We start from the raw sequence: 17820 nt of genomic DNA, 5'->3' as shown, positions 1-17820 counted from the left end.
TTAGGAAGTGAGGGAAAATTTCTTACCATGATAAATGACAGATATGCAAACCCTATAGCTCACATCATGCTTATTGGTAAAAAACTGGAATATTTTACTTTGAGCTTAGAACATAACAAATATTTCCATACTCATCAGTTATTTTTCCATTTTGCTTGGTCAATGCAATAACACCAGAAAATTAATTGAAGGAATCTGGATAGAAATAAAGAATCCAAAAACAACAACAACAACAAAAAAACAAAAAACACAAAACAAAAACAAAATAAAAAAGCAAACAAAATAAAAAAAATAAAAATAATTAAAAAGAATAAAATTTCCCTTGAACTATAGACCACATGAATCTTTATGTACAAAGTCCTAAGGAGTCTAGATAATAACATTTAGAACTAATAAACTTAGCAGGCTTTAAATATTCAACATTTAGAAACAGTTGTATTTTTATGATCAATCCAAAAATAAAATTAAGAAAATAATTAAATTAAAATAACATTAAAAAAATAAAATACTAATAAGTAAACTGGACACAAGAAATGTAAAACTTGTTAACTAAAATCTCCAAAATATTGCGGAGAAAAATTAAAGAATGTCTAGATTAAAAAGAAGACTTGTTTTTGTTAATGTATAGAAAAATTCAATAAATTAAGATGGCAATTATTCCCAAAATGATCCATAAAGTCAATAAAATTCTTAACTAAATTCAAACGGTCAGGGTTTTTCTTATTGAAAATGAAAAGCTGATCATAAAATTAATATGGAAATGAAAATGACCAAGATTAAACAAAGCAATTTAGAAAAGGAAAAACCAAGTTGAATGACTCACTACCTAACTTCAGATATACTTTGAAACTCAGTATAAAGAGACCACAATCTAGAGACTGTGGTCTTAGTGTAGGGAAAGACATATTTAAATCAATGGAGCAGAATAAAACCTCCATACATTAATCCTTACTATTTTTTTCTTCAATCGATTTTTTAAAAAATGTCAAGGAAATTAAATGGTGAAAGGATAAATTTTACATAAAATGGTTCTGGGGTAACTGAATAACCATGTGCAGAAAAAAATAAACTTAGCTCCTTACCTTAAAATATGTGCAAAAATTACTAAAAATAGATCATAATCTAAATTCAAGCTAAAACTATAAAACTTCTCAATAAAATTTTGTGATTACAGGTCAGTTCTGGTTTGCCAGGTGATATCCAAGTATATTTGAATAGAACTGTTGATGCTTTGTAAATGTTTAGAGAATGATTAGTAGATCTAGCTGAATATCAAATGTTAAACATTAACATTTCTGAAAAATTAAACTGAGCACAGAAAACAAAAATGAAGGTACAATTTCACTTCTTCTCTTGTATATGGAATTAGGTAATGATATGCTTTAATTAATGGAAACTGAGAAAGTTGAGTTGTCACGAAACTCTTGGATGGGGTAGTTGATTACACAATCCTAGTCAGTGAAAATGAACTTAACTGGACTATAAAATTATCTGGCAAATGAATTTTTTAACCACTGTTGAAATGTGGACAAAATCTCTATTTCACTTATCTGAATACGATACATGGCCCTATAATAATGTAGGGTTGTTTGACATAAATCAAGTTTATCTTGGCCTTACCAAAGAACATCCTATTTTTATTTTCTCACACTATTACATTAATAAATCAGGATGTAATCAATAGGCATAAATAAAATAGGTTAAGCAGAGTTCAATGCAATTTTGAGAGACTGTTTTTCTAATGTATATCTAGACGTGCTGTTCCTAGCTCTGTAATAGATACACAGCATAGGAAGCAAAAATCATTTCAGCTACAAGATAATGTGGAGAAAATCCAGAAAGAGGTCTTAATTAAGTAGTTTACTTTGTAAAATGCTTCATCAAAATTTAATGTTATAATTTCAGAGGCTACATTTTTGTCCGAGATGGTGACAGTCACAGTTTACTGTCTTGTCTGATTAGAACCCACCTGTGCAGCATGGTCTGTTTCAACAAACAAATGTCCAACTGTAGTACACTTTACTTACTTTGGTCATTTGACTTAAGTTTCCAAAATATTATTATTTCTATTGCACAATTATTTCATCAACTCATGAGGTATATGTTTTTTTTCTTTGTTTTTGTTTGTTTGTTTTGTTTTTGGGTATTTTTTTCTTTGCAATTTTAAAGATGAGAAAACTGAAGTTTAGACAAAGTAGCTTATAAAAACTGAAGTTAATAGCCAGATGAATGGCACAGTGGGGCTTATATCAAAATTTGTTTCACATTTGAACAACCATGCAACACTGCTCTTTATGAATGGTTATTAAATTCAGATGCATTTTCATACATAAAAATAAGAAACATGATTGAATTTCACCTTAGAAATCCATATGAGGAAAACTTCTATGGGTTACTTGTTTCTGCCTCTATTCCTGAAAACGTTATGACCTTTCCACTGTTGCCAGGTTCCAATGATCAGACACCTCCCAAGATATTGAAGCTACTTTTCGATGTTATTGTTCCCCACACCCCCTTCCCCCGCCACCTCCCCCCTGCCCTGCAATCCAAATGGTCAATAATAGACCTTGATCTTTGATATATTCATCTGCTAACATTTCTGGAATTTTCCATTTCTTATTATATTGCCCATTTATAATGCTTTCCAGAGTCCCTCTGAAAGTGCTATGTTGGCCTAAAAGCAAGAAACTGATAGAATAGGTTATTCTGTATTAAAAGTTACTATTGATAAGAATATTGTTTAAACCAACTATTCAGAAATAACACAGAATTGGCATTTTGGTAAATTAGATCCTAAAATCTACCTTCAGAACAAGAACAGAAAAAAAAAAAAAAATTCAATTCCCACATCTTAAACCATGAGCAATCCAGGAAGAAGGGGAAAAAAATTTTCCTTGCAGAAAGTCTAAACACAAGATACAGATTTACAAGACAATATTTAATGGGTCCCTTGATTCTTCTTCTGGCCCACAGTGAAAAGCCTAAAATAAATTGGATGAAATATTGGAAATTATTTTAGTAACAATTTCAGATATCACCAGTTGAAGCCCCAGCATGTAATATATTAATTATATACTTTATTGTCACTTAGAAATGTTTACTAACAGGACATGGATGAATTACCTCAGCAGCCTTGGATACTGGAACCCAAAGAAGGACCATTGAGCAAATATTTTAAGCTTAGAAGCTAATAAATCATAAATCAGGCCTTATATTTCAGAAAGGTATCTGATGGCTCTTCTGCTACTGTGAAATTTTATTAGTTACTAGATAATACCTCTGGCAGCCCAAATGAAAACACACACATTCTGTATGAGTATTATGTTATTAATGATCCTAAATAACGCAAACTTGGCAACAGTCTTGGAAAGGGAGGAGATGTTAGTGAGGGAAGGAATTTGTATGTGAACAATTTTGAATAAATACCAACATTTGGCATTTTTTACTTGCCAGAATAAATAGTAAGCGATAACAATTTGGTACTGATGGATAAGAACAGTATTAATTATTTATTTAAAAGAATTATGAAGCATAAGACTGGCTTTCTAATCAATATTTAGTGGGGACATCCCATATTTTATTTACTCTATAAAGGGAACCACAAAATGAAAGTGGAGTGAAGAACAAATTACAGCACTGATTGAATAGTTTACCAATTTAGTTCAGAACAAGCTAAATATATAAGAAATTTCAAAGAGTTAAGATTCACTATAATATAAGAAAGGAAAAAACCCACAATAATTGTTAGAGGCAATTAACTGAACCTTATGACTCCTTTCAGTTTTCTCCTCTTCCAAAAAAGCATCATATCACATGCACACAGAAAAATTTGTAGATATAGTCAAATTCCCCACCACGGAAGCTTGACAGATTTACAATATCACCAAAACTGTAAAAGTGTTCATTTTCCTCCATACCCTTACAAATACTTGGTAAAACAAGGGCCCTGAAAACATTACTTACTAAGAAGCAAGAAGAAATAGAAACTATAAATAGGCTTTGTGATATAAACAGAAATGCATTCCCCAGACTGATTTTTTCCAAAGGTTGATTTTTTTTATTATTTTTTTTTTGCAGCTGCTAAAAATGCTGTCATCAGGTAACTTTGTCTGTCAGATCTCTAAGAGTTGTTTCAGCTTCAGAGAGTCATTTCACTCAAGGTTGAGGCCTTTCCTCAAAGACCTTCATCCAGTGATTAAATATTGGTGAGGGAAGAGGTGTATAACGACTGCCATATTGGTCCAATGTTGGGCAATTCTAATAAGTTATTTTAACTACAGAACTCTCTGTGTGTGAGCTTGGGTTGAGGTCTGTTCTTGACTTCTTCTCTACTCAAAACTGTTTTTTTTACTGCTCCCTTCTACAGGCATTGCTGCTAAGGACTCTCACAAATACACGTAAACACTCTGTACAATAAGTCTAAGAATTTGCTTTCCAGAGAACCCAAGATGCAACACTCTTATATGTATCTAAAAAATTGAATTTAGTATTATTTTTAAAAACCTCCCCACAATGAAATTTCAGATGGAGATGGTTTTTCTTATACAATTTGTCATACAATTAAAACAAAACTAACACCAATCTGATATAAACTCTTCAAGAAAATAGAGTATAGTATCGGGAATATTTCCTAACTTGTTTTATGCATCTAGCATAATCATAATACCAAAAACTGACAAAATCGAAAACAAACAAACAAAAAAGAATAGAATATTAAGGATGAATATCCTCATTGAAAACAGGTATTTTAATCAAGTATAAGCAAATCAAATCTATTAATAAATACATGATAATGCATTGTAACCAAGTGGTGTTTATAACAGTAATGTGAGATTGGTTTATCATTTGACAAACAATAAAAATCACTGTATTAATGAATGGAGAGAAAATATGTTCATCAAAATAGATACCTAAAAATCATTTTAGAAAATTCAACAACTATGAAAAACTTATATCCCATGACTTAAAGAGTTATTATAGAACTACAGTTTTGAAATTTTTTTGTGTAATGGCACAATTACAGATACTTAGAAGAATTAAAGAGAATAGAGACCCCAAATGTAGGTTTACACATTTAGAGTTTTTGATATTTTAAATAGATCCAAATCAACCCTACGGGTAAAGGAAAGTACTTTCAACAAATGGTGCTGGAAAACCTAGATGTTTATATGGACCAAAAATGAAACATGCTATGTATCTCACGCCATACACAAAAGATAATTAGAGATGCATTGGTGGCCTAAATTATAAAAGTTGAAACTATAAAGCCTCTAGAAAAATATTGATAAATGTTTTTGGGACATGAGGGTTGGCAATGTTTTCTTCAATATGTCACAGAAAGCAATAACTATAAAGTTTTTAAATGCTTAATTATACTTAATGAAAATTTTAAAAGTATGTTCATTAAGATGTAACAATAAAATTAGCAGAGAGCCATATATAAGAGGAAATGTTGGCAATATATATTCCTACCAAGAAATTGTATCTGGGATCTAAAAATAACTCAATTCAATAATAAAAAGACAACATCCCCCTCCAAAAACAAAGAGATTAAATAACTGAACAAGAGCTTCACAGAGGAAGTTATATAAATTGCCAATAAGCAATGAAAAAGTGTTAAATACCATTTCTCATGAGGAAAATGCCAATTAAAACTACAATGAAATGCCATTACACATACGAGAATAATGGAATGACTTATACTAAAAAGTTACAATACAAAACATTGACAAATATGTGGAATAGTCCTGCTCAATAGTATTTTCTACAATGATAAAAATGTCTATATATATGCTGTCTAGTAGAGTAGCCATTAGCCACATGTGGTCATTCGGGGCTTGAAATACGTCTAGTATAACTGCAGGACAAAACTTGATATTATTTAATTTCATTCAATTTAAATTTAGATAGCCATATGTAGTGAAGATCTAGAATTCTTACACATTGTATACAAGAGTGTGTAGTTGTACAATCACTGTGGTAAACTTTGGATACGTTCTTATAAAATACTCCTAGATATTAACAGCATCAATACACTTGTAATTTTAGAATATGACCAAAAGGACTTGAACAAAAATACTTTCAACTGTATACATAATAATCCAAACTGGAAAGAATGCAAATGCCTATCAAATAGTAAATGGCTAAATGATGTTGGTATATTTATACAAAAGAATACTTCTTATCAAGTTCAAAGTATGGAGAAAAATACAGATGAATCTTAAAGAAAAAAATATGAAATATGCTAAGTCAAAGAAAGCTTACAGAACACTTTATATTCTATATGATTATATGGATTTCTAGAATAAACAAAATTAATATAGTTGAAAAAACCAAAACAGTTTGCCTTTGGAAGTTGGAGGCAGGAATTTAATGGAAAAAGGTATGAAGGAACTCTGTCAGGTGAGGGTAAGTTTCTAACTTGATAGATTTTGGAGTTATACAGGGTATGTGATTTTCCAGAAATCAAATTATACACTTAAGATTTAGATATTTCATTGTATGTAAACTTTATCTAAAAAGAAACAGAAAAGAAATCTTAAACAAATATAGAACACTAGTTAATGATATGGGTGTAGACGTATTTTGGTGGAAGTTTACTATTACCAATAGTTTGTTTAAAACCATATAAAAATGGATTGATAAATGAAAAAAGATAGATAATACATAGATATGATAAAGCAAGTATTAAAAAACATTAATTATAGAATCTATGTGTAGGTATATGGATGTTCAGTATAAAATTATTTCAATTTTTATGAATATTTAAAATTTTCCATAATTAAATGCCAAACATCAAGCCCAAGTGATATATATACATATAAATTATGCATATTTTTCTCATAATTATATTTCACAATTTTACATTTCCTATCACTCCACAACCAAAAGGGTCTTTCAATGTGTAAAATAATTTTTCAATTAATGTTTTTCTAAGGACTCTTCCCCGCCCACCCAAATAATACCTTCTATGAGTCTTTAGTTGCATGTATGACAGAATATATAGTATAAAGAGTATATTTCCTAAATGGTCTAAATTGCAGCTGCTGAGGTTTACCAAACACTTAAGTAACATTATGGCTTCTCAAAGTAAATGAAATTCTGATGGTTGTTTGACTACACACAATTATTTCAATTCACAAAATATAAAATGATGCATCATCAGAAAATGCAAACAATTAATGCAAACATTTCTAAAATGGGACATTTTAAGAGGATAAATACTAGATTTTCTTACTTGAATGCTGTAGATTCAAAGTAGAAAGACGTAGATTCAAAGTAGTTGTAGATTTATAGCCAGAATTATTCTAAGAAATAAAAAAGAAAAAAAATTTAGATTGGCTGATTTATAATTAAATTCCTTTATGATAAGAAAATTTATTAGAAAAAAGTGAGATGCATTTACAGCAAACATTAGCTGGATATACTGTATGCAATAGATAGTATAAAAACATTGAGAGACATATAAATAAAAAGTAAACTGAAACTCAGATGTCATTAAGGGAAAAAGTGATTGATTGAACAAATTCACTTTATTCAAACAACTAAATTACGACTGCCAATGGATGTTTTTAACAGGCTGATAATGGAGTGACTTTTATAGAAAATATAACTCTACTATATCATGTTAAGTGGGCTAGTGTGTCCTGCAATACAAATGTCAGCACTGTAAGCCAGACATAACATTTTTAATTTGTGAAGGATATTAGAATCCCTAGCATTAAAAAACATTGCCATGTCATATTTTCTAAGTTATCTAACTATCCATATGTAACAAGAGTTTAAAAAACTAAAAGCTTTTATCCTTTTTTCTCTTCTAGTGAAATCATTGGGTCATAGTGCTCAACGTAATGCGAAACATTTCCAAACACAGTAAGTTTAGATAGTAAATGTCAGAATCGTATCATACTAATTTGCACATGCATGAATTATTAATGGTGAACGTCTAATTATTATGATTGAACATATATAAAATGAACTCTTTGTCGGAAGCATATATTTTCTAGACAAGAATAAACATAAACACAAGTTGAAAGTCCCACTGGATTAATAATATAGAAGCTTTGATGTACAAAAATACTTAGGCAGACCATGAATTTAGAGTCTAAAAATTCCTGGAAACTGCATCATAAATTGAAGATAAAATATTAATCATTTTTTGTATGCATTTTAGAGATACTATGTAGTATAACTTTGTAAAAGGGATACCAAATGCTTCATTATTTTCAGATAATTGCCTACTAGGAAAAGTAAAGATAATAAATGGAAAAATCATTAGGCTAAGAAAAAGAACTCTTCTAGGGAGCCAATTAAAATATAAATGGTTCTTAGATGACAGAAAAAGACTTACTTTTCTTGTTCCCTTAAAATTACCTCCAAACAACAAAAACAATATAAAATCAGAATGTAAATATAATCTCTAATCCTTAATTACAAGTATTATTAAATGCAATTTACATCGAGTCTTGATATAGCAAAGCATGAAGAATAAAGATTGATGACTACTGAACTGAAAGAGCATTGGCAGATCAGTTTTACAAAAAAAGGTGGTGCAGCCTAAAAGATAAATCAAACCACTCCTTGTTGGCACAATAGGGCCAGCAATTCTAGTTGGTGATGGTACTTCCCTGAACCTCACTTGGCATCATGGAATAACATGCGAAAAGAACAAAGGTGAAAGAATCAGGAAAAAATAAATAAATCAAATGATCAATTGCCCCCACCCCCACTCCACCCCCCAAAAAAAAATTGCAACTAAATAAAGCAAATGAAAAGTGGGACTAAACATGTCACTATGCATGAAGTAGCTCAATGAAGAGACATATATTTCAGTACTGAGGAGAAGAGCTTAGGCAACTACAGAGGTGGAACAAGAACTGGCAGTGTTCAGGAAAAGAAGTTAGATCAATTATCACAGACATGTTCCACACAGGAAGCAACTTAAAGAGACTAAATAATGCTGAAAAACAATAACAAAAGTGGAAAGATAGATTTTATAAAGTGAGCAAAATGTTTTGGAAATGATCATATTGTTAGAGAGGCTTATAGAGAAAACCAGGCTATTACATGTGATGTTTGAGAATCAACACTTCTTGATTAGTGTTTCTGATGAAGAGAAATGGGAAAATAAAAAAAGAAAATTATACATATGTTAAAAAAAAAACTTCAGAAAAATAATGAACACAAATATTGAAACATTGCATGGTGTCTATGGATAAGTTTACAGAATTATTAACAATGAGATCCATCCTAGTTAAAATCCTGGAGGACAAAGGAAAAGAAATAATCAATTGTCATCTAAGCAAAAGATAAAAAATCAGGCTGACTATAGGATCTTGCACACCATTTTTTTCCAGGAGACAGTAAAATTATTCCTGTAAGGCTTCAGGGAAAAATTTGTGATCCAGGATATTATAATCTGCAAATATGACATTGGAATATAAAGATAATATTTTCAAATTAACAAACACTATTCTAAAAATTGTATCCAGATGACTAAGAAATGAACAGAAAAAATAAGCATCCATATGCCTGACAACTAATGAATCTATTTAAATAAGAGTTTCACGTTAAGCTGCTGTGGAAATTACAGTTATAAAAATTGTAAATTTTATAAACCATGGTGAATAAAAAACTCTACAACAAAAACGCATAGTAGAAAAGAAGAAAAAAGGTTTTGAATTATTTTTTTAAATTTTACATTTGTACATTTTTAATTTTTTAAATTTTGAGTGGACATATATTATATTTTTAATCAGAAAATATGATTTTTAATATAAAGTCAGGTACTGTGAAAGGTCCACAATCGTACACTATTTGTAATCTAATAAGTCAGCCTACCACAAGTTGTGTGCTTATATATAAAATCGGAGGCCTTTGAGCCAGAGACAAAGAGTTTATTACTTGCAGTGGAAAAGGCAGCCACGGTAGCATTGTAGTGTTCATTTCCTGAACCCGTTTCCATAGTGTGTCATGGTGAGAATCTGGTTGTAACGGCACACACAGGGACAGGGAGTTATAGGAGAGGACCCCAAGTTTTGTAGACTCTGACCTTAAATAGGGACTACTGACAAACCTGTCCACACCTAACCATTCTCTTCTCCAGAGAAAAAGAGATTATTTTTATTGCCCTGGAATATAAGCATATGTCTCTAAGGGAGGGATGCCTTGAAATCTATCTAGAGAAAGCCACTGAGTTTACCTTTATTTATCCAGCAATGTACACAATTTTGTTCAGAATACACTACACCTATATTGCCAGAGCCATATGTCACTATAAATGTTCCTGAAAAGATCCTTCTAGAGCACAGTGTTTCTTAATACCTGGACATGTAGAAATGCCAAAGAATCATGGAACTGACTCACAATAATAGTCCATTTTTAGAGGCCTATTTGTCTTTCCATATTACTGCCTTTCAAGAACATGATTTCTTTCAAAATTGGTGGATAAATTTATCAGTACAATTTTACTGCATTTGCTAGTTGTTTTAATTGAAGGGCACTAATGGTTGAAAGAGCCCCTAGGAGCTGTGCTCCATGTCACATTGCCTATAATTGAGAGTGGATAATCACTCTGAGCACTGAACTATTTGGAACTAGCTTGAGGTGATCCCTGGGCTTGGCAGTCTGCCTATCTCTATTATATTCCCAATTATTGGTCAGTTCTGGAGTAAGTGCCTGAGGCAAATACCAGTGGTATTTCATTCTCCAGGTAATTGATATTATATTTCAGAATCTGTGCTATGGCTACCAGGCCTCTGTGAAATGATTGGAAATGACATGACTCAAGAATCAGGATCTTGGACCTCGTGTATAACTAGAATCAAGCTTATTCAAATTTCCACTTTTTCACAATTTCCAATATGGGCCAAAGGGAAACACACACACACACACATATATATATATATATATATATATATATATATATATATATATATATATATAATATGATACTATAAATAATAATTTATAGCTGTAAAAGTAGGAAGAACTCTGAGAAACATATAATTTTTTGGTCAAGAGGTAATTTCGTAGCAGTAGAAACACATATCATACTTGTTCTTTATGAAGCACTCTGCTATTTGTATATACACGTACACTAATATCTCGACCAGCCTTCTATACCTAATACAACACACACAATGTGTCATGTGCTTCAGGAAAGGTAGACCCCAGATTCATGGGATGAATCATTATGCTAAACTCTAAACCAGAGGTTGGCAGAATCTTTCTGGAAGGATCAGAAAGTAAATATTTTTGGCTTTACAGGCCAGACTGTCTCTGTCATGATTAGTAAAATCGCCACTAAGGTGTGAAAATATCCATGTGCAATGTGTAAATGAGTAAGTCCAATAAGACTTTATTTATGGATACTGTATTTTCTGAGGATGCCTCAATAGCTACCACAAACCGAGTGGACTAAAACAACAGAAATGTATTCTACAGTTATTGAGGCTATAAGTTTGAGTTCCAAGTGCCAGAAATTCCATGCTTCTTCAGAAAGCTCTAGGTAAGAATCGTTCCTTGACTATCTTCCAGCTTTTTGTGGTGTCTTGCAATCCTTGGTGTTCTTTCATTTGTAACTGCATCACTCCAATTTCTATCTTCATCTTCACATTGCTCTCTTCTGTCTGTGTGTGCCTGTGTCTCCAAATGTCATTCTCTTTACAAGGACATGAGTTACTGAATTTAAGACCCACACTAATTTGTTATGTCTCTTTTTAACTAATTACATCTGTCAAGACACTAGTTCCAAATAAGGTTACATTCATAGTATAGGGGCTTGGACTTAACGTATCTCTTGGAGGATACAATTCAAGCCATAACAGATATTCAAATTTGAATTTCCATAATTTTCCTATGTCATGAAATACTATAGTGATTTTTTTTTCAACCATTTAAATTGTTAAGACTATTTTTAACTTTCAGGCTATGTAAAAATGGCAGTAGGTTACATTTGGCCCATGGGTAGTAGTTTCCTGAATTCCACTGTGGATCAAAGATAGTAATTTCCTTATGGAGGGTGTAAAGAGGAGAATATGAAGTAATTCTGGTCAATAAACCAAGAAAGGAAGAATTCTGAGGAAGGGAGGCTTTGGGGAATGCTTTCTTCATTTCTAAAAGAAGTAAAAAGAAAAGCTGTTTTTAAATTTTTAAGTTTGTTTTAATAATAAAGTATAAGGATGTAAGGTGAACTGGAGATCAACTTAATAACCTCAAGGAAATAAGGTTGATGAAAATGGCAGTTTGTTAGAAATGGCAAAGCAACAAGATGTGAAAAAAATCTGCATACATTGTGGTGTGTACTTTGCCGAAGCATAACTCCAAAATTCAGAAAGACAGATGAATACAGAGAAAGAGCTAAAATCAAATGGTAATTTTGATGAATTGCTGGCGGCTGAGTGTGAACCAGCAGGAGAGTGAGAAATTCTTATGGGTCTGCAGTCTTAGGGGAACCAACACATTTGTGGGCTTTATCTTCAGTAAACTGACCATGGTCTCACAGTGAACATCTGAGAATGATGTCCTTATGTCCTTGTGACTCTAGTAGAAGGAAGAGAAGACTAATCATGTGAAATACCCCCAGAGACTTCCCCGTAATGAAGACCTCTTCTCCAGAGGAAAAGATGTTGCCAGAGCCATATCCTTGTGGGAAGGGCGTTCTACTAATTCCTGCTCATTTCATCTTCCTGTCGGCATTGTCACCAGAAGTCAGGACATCAAGAAAATAAATGAGGCATACTACAGCCAGGGATGGGTGTAAGGGTAAAAGGAAAAAGTTATACCACTCAAGGAACACTTATGAAGGTCATGAGCCCAAACACACAAGGCCACAGAAAAGACTGAAATTAAACTGAAAAATTAAAGAACTCTCCCTGTATGTCACACACCTCACCACCACATCAACAAGACTATAGTATCATAACTAGAAGAGAGTACAGCTGAAAGAGATGTAAGACACATAGTCTTTGTGAGGAGAATTTCTAAGGGAACCCCAAAGTAGAAGGAGAGAAAAAGAAAAAGACACTAGACGAGACGTCATCAAAATGGCAGCATGAGGTGAGCCTCTATAAATCTTTCCTGGAATTTACAACTAATCGAACAACTCTAACTCCACAAAGGACTCCCTGCACAGCAGACAGGCAAGACAAAGAGGCTCACTATTGAATTTACCTAAAAGTGGTGAATTGCGCGAGCAGGGGAGGAGGGAAGGGAGAAGTGTGGAGACAGCGCTGCTCGGGGGCAGGATGCAGACCTAGCTCAGTGCTCCGAGCTCGCTGCATTCCGGAACTACCACAGCTGTGGGAGAGGGAAGAACTCGGACTGCTAGGGATCTGTTTGTGGCCCACAGGGCTGAGGCGACAGCATATAACACAGCTGAACCAACACTCACGGCAGAGACCTCGTAGAAAAGACTGAGGGAATAAGGCTGAAAACAGTGGTTTAAGCCCTCACTGCCGAGCAGAGAACAGAAGCCTTAGGCAATGAGCCTAGTACCCCCTCCCTACCCTCCCAGAGCTCGCCCCACACCCACCTGCTTGGTGCTAGAAGGGGAACAGTAGCAGTGTCAGATCAAAAGAAAAGAATATTTGGTGTTCTGAGAACTGTGGATCGCAGACACAGATTTGCAGCCCAACTATTTCCTGCAAAGGGTAGGGAGCTGTGGAAGCAGGACCAGCTGTGATGGTGGTTGCTGCCATTGCTCTGGGCCACCTCTCACAACTCACCCTGCCCCTGGCCCCACCTATCTGGGAGGATCCCTGCAGGAGTAAACAGAACTGCTGAAACATACGGGCTCTGAATCTGGTGCAGGAAGAGCTTTGAAACGTCCAAAGCTCTCCGCATACCCACATGGACACTGCGCCCTGTGACCCAGGCAAACTATTAATAGAGGAGAAACCCATCTCCCCGGGAATCCCCCCATTGTGTGAGAAGCTGGAATAGTGCAGAGAAAACATAGCACTACCATGTGAGAGAAATAAAAAAGGCTGCAGTTGGAGAGAAAATAAAACATTCCACCAACAAGGACTGGAAAACAAAAGAAAGACCTCTTCCTATCAACCTGTTGCAGAAGCCACTTCTGTAGATGTCTAGGAAGAGAAATAATAAATCAATAATTGCCATGAATAACCAAGGCAACAAGACAGCTCAGAAAGAAAGTGAAAAGTCTCCAAAAAAGGAACTTAAAGATATGGAAATATGTGACTTAAATGACAGAGAATTCAAGATTGCAGTTCTGAAAAAACTCAATGAGATGCAAGAAAACACAGAAAGGCAATTTAATGAACTCAGAAACACAATCAAAGAACAACATGAGCATTTTACAAAAGAGATGAAAATTTTAAAAAAAGAACCAAATAGGATTTCTGGAGATTAAGAACTCAATAGAAGAAATTAAGAACGAAATAACCACCTTAGGTAGTAGAGTTGACCAGATGGAGGAAAGAATCAGTGACATCGAAGATAGAAACCTGGATATTACACAGATGGAAGAAGAAAGAGACTTGAGACTTCAAAGAAATGAAAGAACTCTACAAGAACTTTGTTACTCCATCAGAAAGAGCAATATAAGAATAATGGGCATACCAGAAGGAGAAGAAAGAGAGAAGGGAACAGAGAATATATTCAAACAAATCATCGGTGAGAACTTCCCAAACTTGTGGACAGAACTGGACCGTCGAATCCAAGAAGCAAATAGTACACCTAATTGCCTCAATCCCAACAGGTCTTCTCCAAGGCACATTGTATTGAAGCTGTCTAAAATCAACGAAAAAGAAAAAATCCTCAAGGCAGCTAGGGAAAAGAAGACGGTAACCTCCATAGGAAATCCCATTAGATTATCATCAGATTTTTCAGCAGAAACTCTACAACCCAGGAGGGAGTAGAACCAAATATTCAAACTATTGAAAGAGAGAAATTATGAGCCAAGAATAATATACCCAGCAAAGATACCCTTTATATAAAGGAGGAATAAAGACCTTTCCAGACATACAGAAGCTGAGGGAATTTTCTAATACACGACCTGTACTACGAGAAATACTAAAGGAGGCTATTCGACCACCATCAACAGAGACAATTTGTGACAATCAAAACATAAAAAGGAGAGTAAAGGCCTGAACCAGAATATGGGAATGGAGAAAGTAAGCACGCTGAATAAAATGGAATACTCTAAATATCAAACTTTCTTTTACATAAACTTAAGGGTAACCACACACACACAAAAATCCAGAACTGAAATATATACTGTAATAAAAGAAGAAACAGAGGGAAACAGCATAGAATACCACCACACAGAAATAATAGACAACAACAAAAAGGCAAAGAAACAATGGAGACACAGTCTTAGCAGAAAACTAAAGATAGAATGATAGGAAATCCTCACATATCAATAATCACCCTAAATGCAAATGGACTGAACTCACCAATAAAAAGGCACAGAGTAGCAGATTGGATCGATAAACTAAACCCAACCATATGCTGTCTCCAAGAGACACATCTCAGCTACAAGGACAAGCATAGACTCAAAGTGAAAGGGTGGAAATTGACACTCCAAGCAAATGCTATCCAGAAAAAATCATGTGTAGCCATACAGATGTCAGATGAAACAGACATCAGGGTGAAAAAGGTAACAAGAGACAAAGATGGACAAAGACATAACAGTCATCAATATTTATGCCTCCAGTTAGGGAGCACCGAAATATACCAACCAAGCAACTACTAACAGAACTAAAGGGAGAAATTGACGAAAGCACAATTATACTAGGGGATTTAAATACATAATTGACAGCTACAGATAGATCATCCAAACAGAAAATAAATAATGAAATAGCAGCCCTAAATGACACATTAGATGAAATGGACATAATTGGCATATATAGAGCACTTCATCCTAAAACATCAGACTATGTATTTTTTTCTAGTGTACATAGAACATTCTCAAGGATAGACCATATGTTGGGACATAAAATCAGCGTCAGCAAATTTAAGAAGATTGAAATCATACCAAGCATATTCTCTGAACACAAGGCTTTGAAATTGGATATCAACTGCAAAAAGGAAGCCAGAAAAAACACAAATAAATGGAGATTAAACAACATACTATTAAAGATTGAGCGAGTCAAAGAAGAAATTAGAAGAGAGAACAAGATACATAGAAACAAATGACAATGAAAATAAATTCTACCAAAATTTTTGGGATGCAGTGAAAGCAGTTTTAAGAGGGAAATTTATATCATTACATGCCTATTTGAAGAAACAAGAAAAATCCAAAATAAATAGCCTCATGTTACACCTTTAAGAACTAGAAAAAGAAGAACAAATGAAACCCAAGGTCAGCAGAAGAAAGGAAATAATAAAAATCAGAGAAGAACTAAATGAAATGGAGAACAAAAAGACAATAGAAAAAATTAATGTGACAAAGAGCTGGTTCTTTGAAAAGATTTACAAAATTGACAAAACCTTGCCTAAACTCACTAAGATAAAAAGTGAGAAGACACTAATTAACAAAATCAGAAACGAAAAAGGGGAAGTTATCACAGACACCGAGAAATACAAAGGATCGTCCAAGAATCCTATGAAGGACTATATGCCACCAAATTCAATAACCTAGAAGAAATGGACAAGTTCTTAGAAACATATAGCCTTCCAAGGCTGAACCATGAAGTACTGGAAAATCTAAACAGACCGATCACCAGTATCAAAATTGAATCAGTCATCCAAAACCTTCCCAAAAGCAAAAGTCCTGGACCAGATGGCTTCACTAGTAAATTCTACCAAACCTTCAAAGAGGATCTAATACCAATCCTGCTCAAACTCTTCCAAAAATTGAAGAAGAGACAGTACTCCCTAAATCATTTTATGAGGCCTTGATACCAAAACCTGGTAAGGACAACACACAAAAAAAGAAAACTACAGACCAATATCTCTGATGAATACAGATGCAAAAATTCTAAACAAAATTCTAGCAAATCAAATACAACAATGCATTAAAAAGATTATTCATTACAACCAAGTGTGTTTCATCCCCGGGGCACGAGGATGGTTCAACATCTGCAAATCCATCAATGTGATACATCACGTAAAAAAATAAATAAAGGACAAAAATCATATGATTATATCAATTGATGCAGAAAAAGCATTTGACAAGATACAACATCCATTTATGATTAAAACACTTGATAAAATAGGTATAGAAGGAAAATACCTTAACATAATAAAGGCCATAGATGATAAACCCTCAGCTAATCTCATAATTAATGGTGAAAAACTGAAGCCCTTTGCTCTACATTCAGGAACACGACAGGTCTGTCCCATTTCACCTCTGCTTTTCAACATAGTGTTGGAATTCCTTGCCAGAGCAATCAGGCAAGAGAAAGAAATAAAAGGCATACAAATTGGAAATGAAGAAGTTAAACTGTCACTCTTTGCAGATGACATGATGCTATACATAGAAAAGCCTAAAGACTCTACCAAAAAGCTATTAGAAACAATCAACGAATACAGTAAAGTTGCTGGCTACAAAATGAACGTACAAAAGTCCATTGCATTCCTATATACTAACAATGAAATCTCAGAAAAATAAATGCAAAAAAACAATTCCTTTTGCAATTGCAGCAAAAAGAATAAAATACCCAGGAATAATCTTAACCAAGGATATGAAAGACCTATATGCTGAAAACTATAAGACATTTTTAAAAGAAATTGAGGAAGACACAAAGAAATGGAAAGACATTCTGCGCTCATGGATTGGAAGAATCAACATAGTTAAAATGGCCATATTACCAAAGCAATATACAGGTTTAATGCAATCCCCATCAAAAT

At 33.5% G+C, this 17820-nt stretch overlaps 1 long non-coding RNA gene across 1 annotated transcript in view; it reads right to left on the bottom strand.

The window, feature by feature from the left end:
• LOC141572800 (uncharacterized) overlaps nucleotides 1–17820 on the bottom strand; it is a 631723-nt gene that overhangs the window by 351138 nt on the left and 262765 nt on the right. The window contains exon 6 of the long non-coding RNA XR_012498295.2: nucleotides 7238–7307. This is a non-coding gene — a long non-coding RNA (uncharacterized LOC141572800). The remainder of the gene's footprint in view (nucleotides 1–7237; nucleotides 7308–17820) is intronic.

The sequence above is a fragment of the Rhinolophus sinicus genome, chromosome 15, assembly GCF_057876585.1.
Source record: "Rhinolophus sinicus isolate RSI-liver-muscle chromosome 15, RSI-T2T, whole genome shotgun sequence".
Lineage (NCBI taxonomy): Eukaryota > Metazoa > Chordata > Mammalia > Chiroptera > Rhinolophidae > Rhinolophus > Rhinolophus sinicus.
Note: the sequence above shows the minus strand (reverse complement) of the source record. Positions and strands in the feature narration are given on the sequence as shown.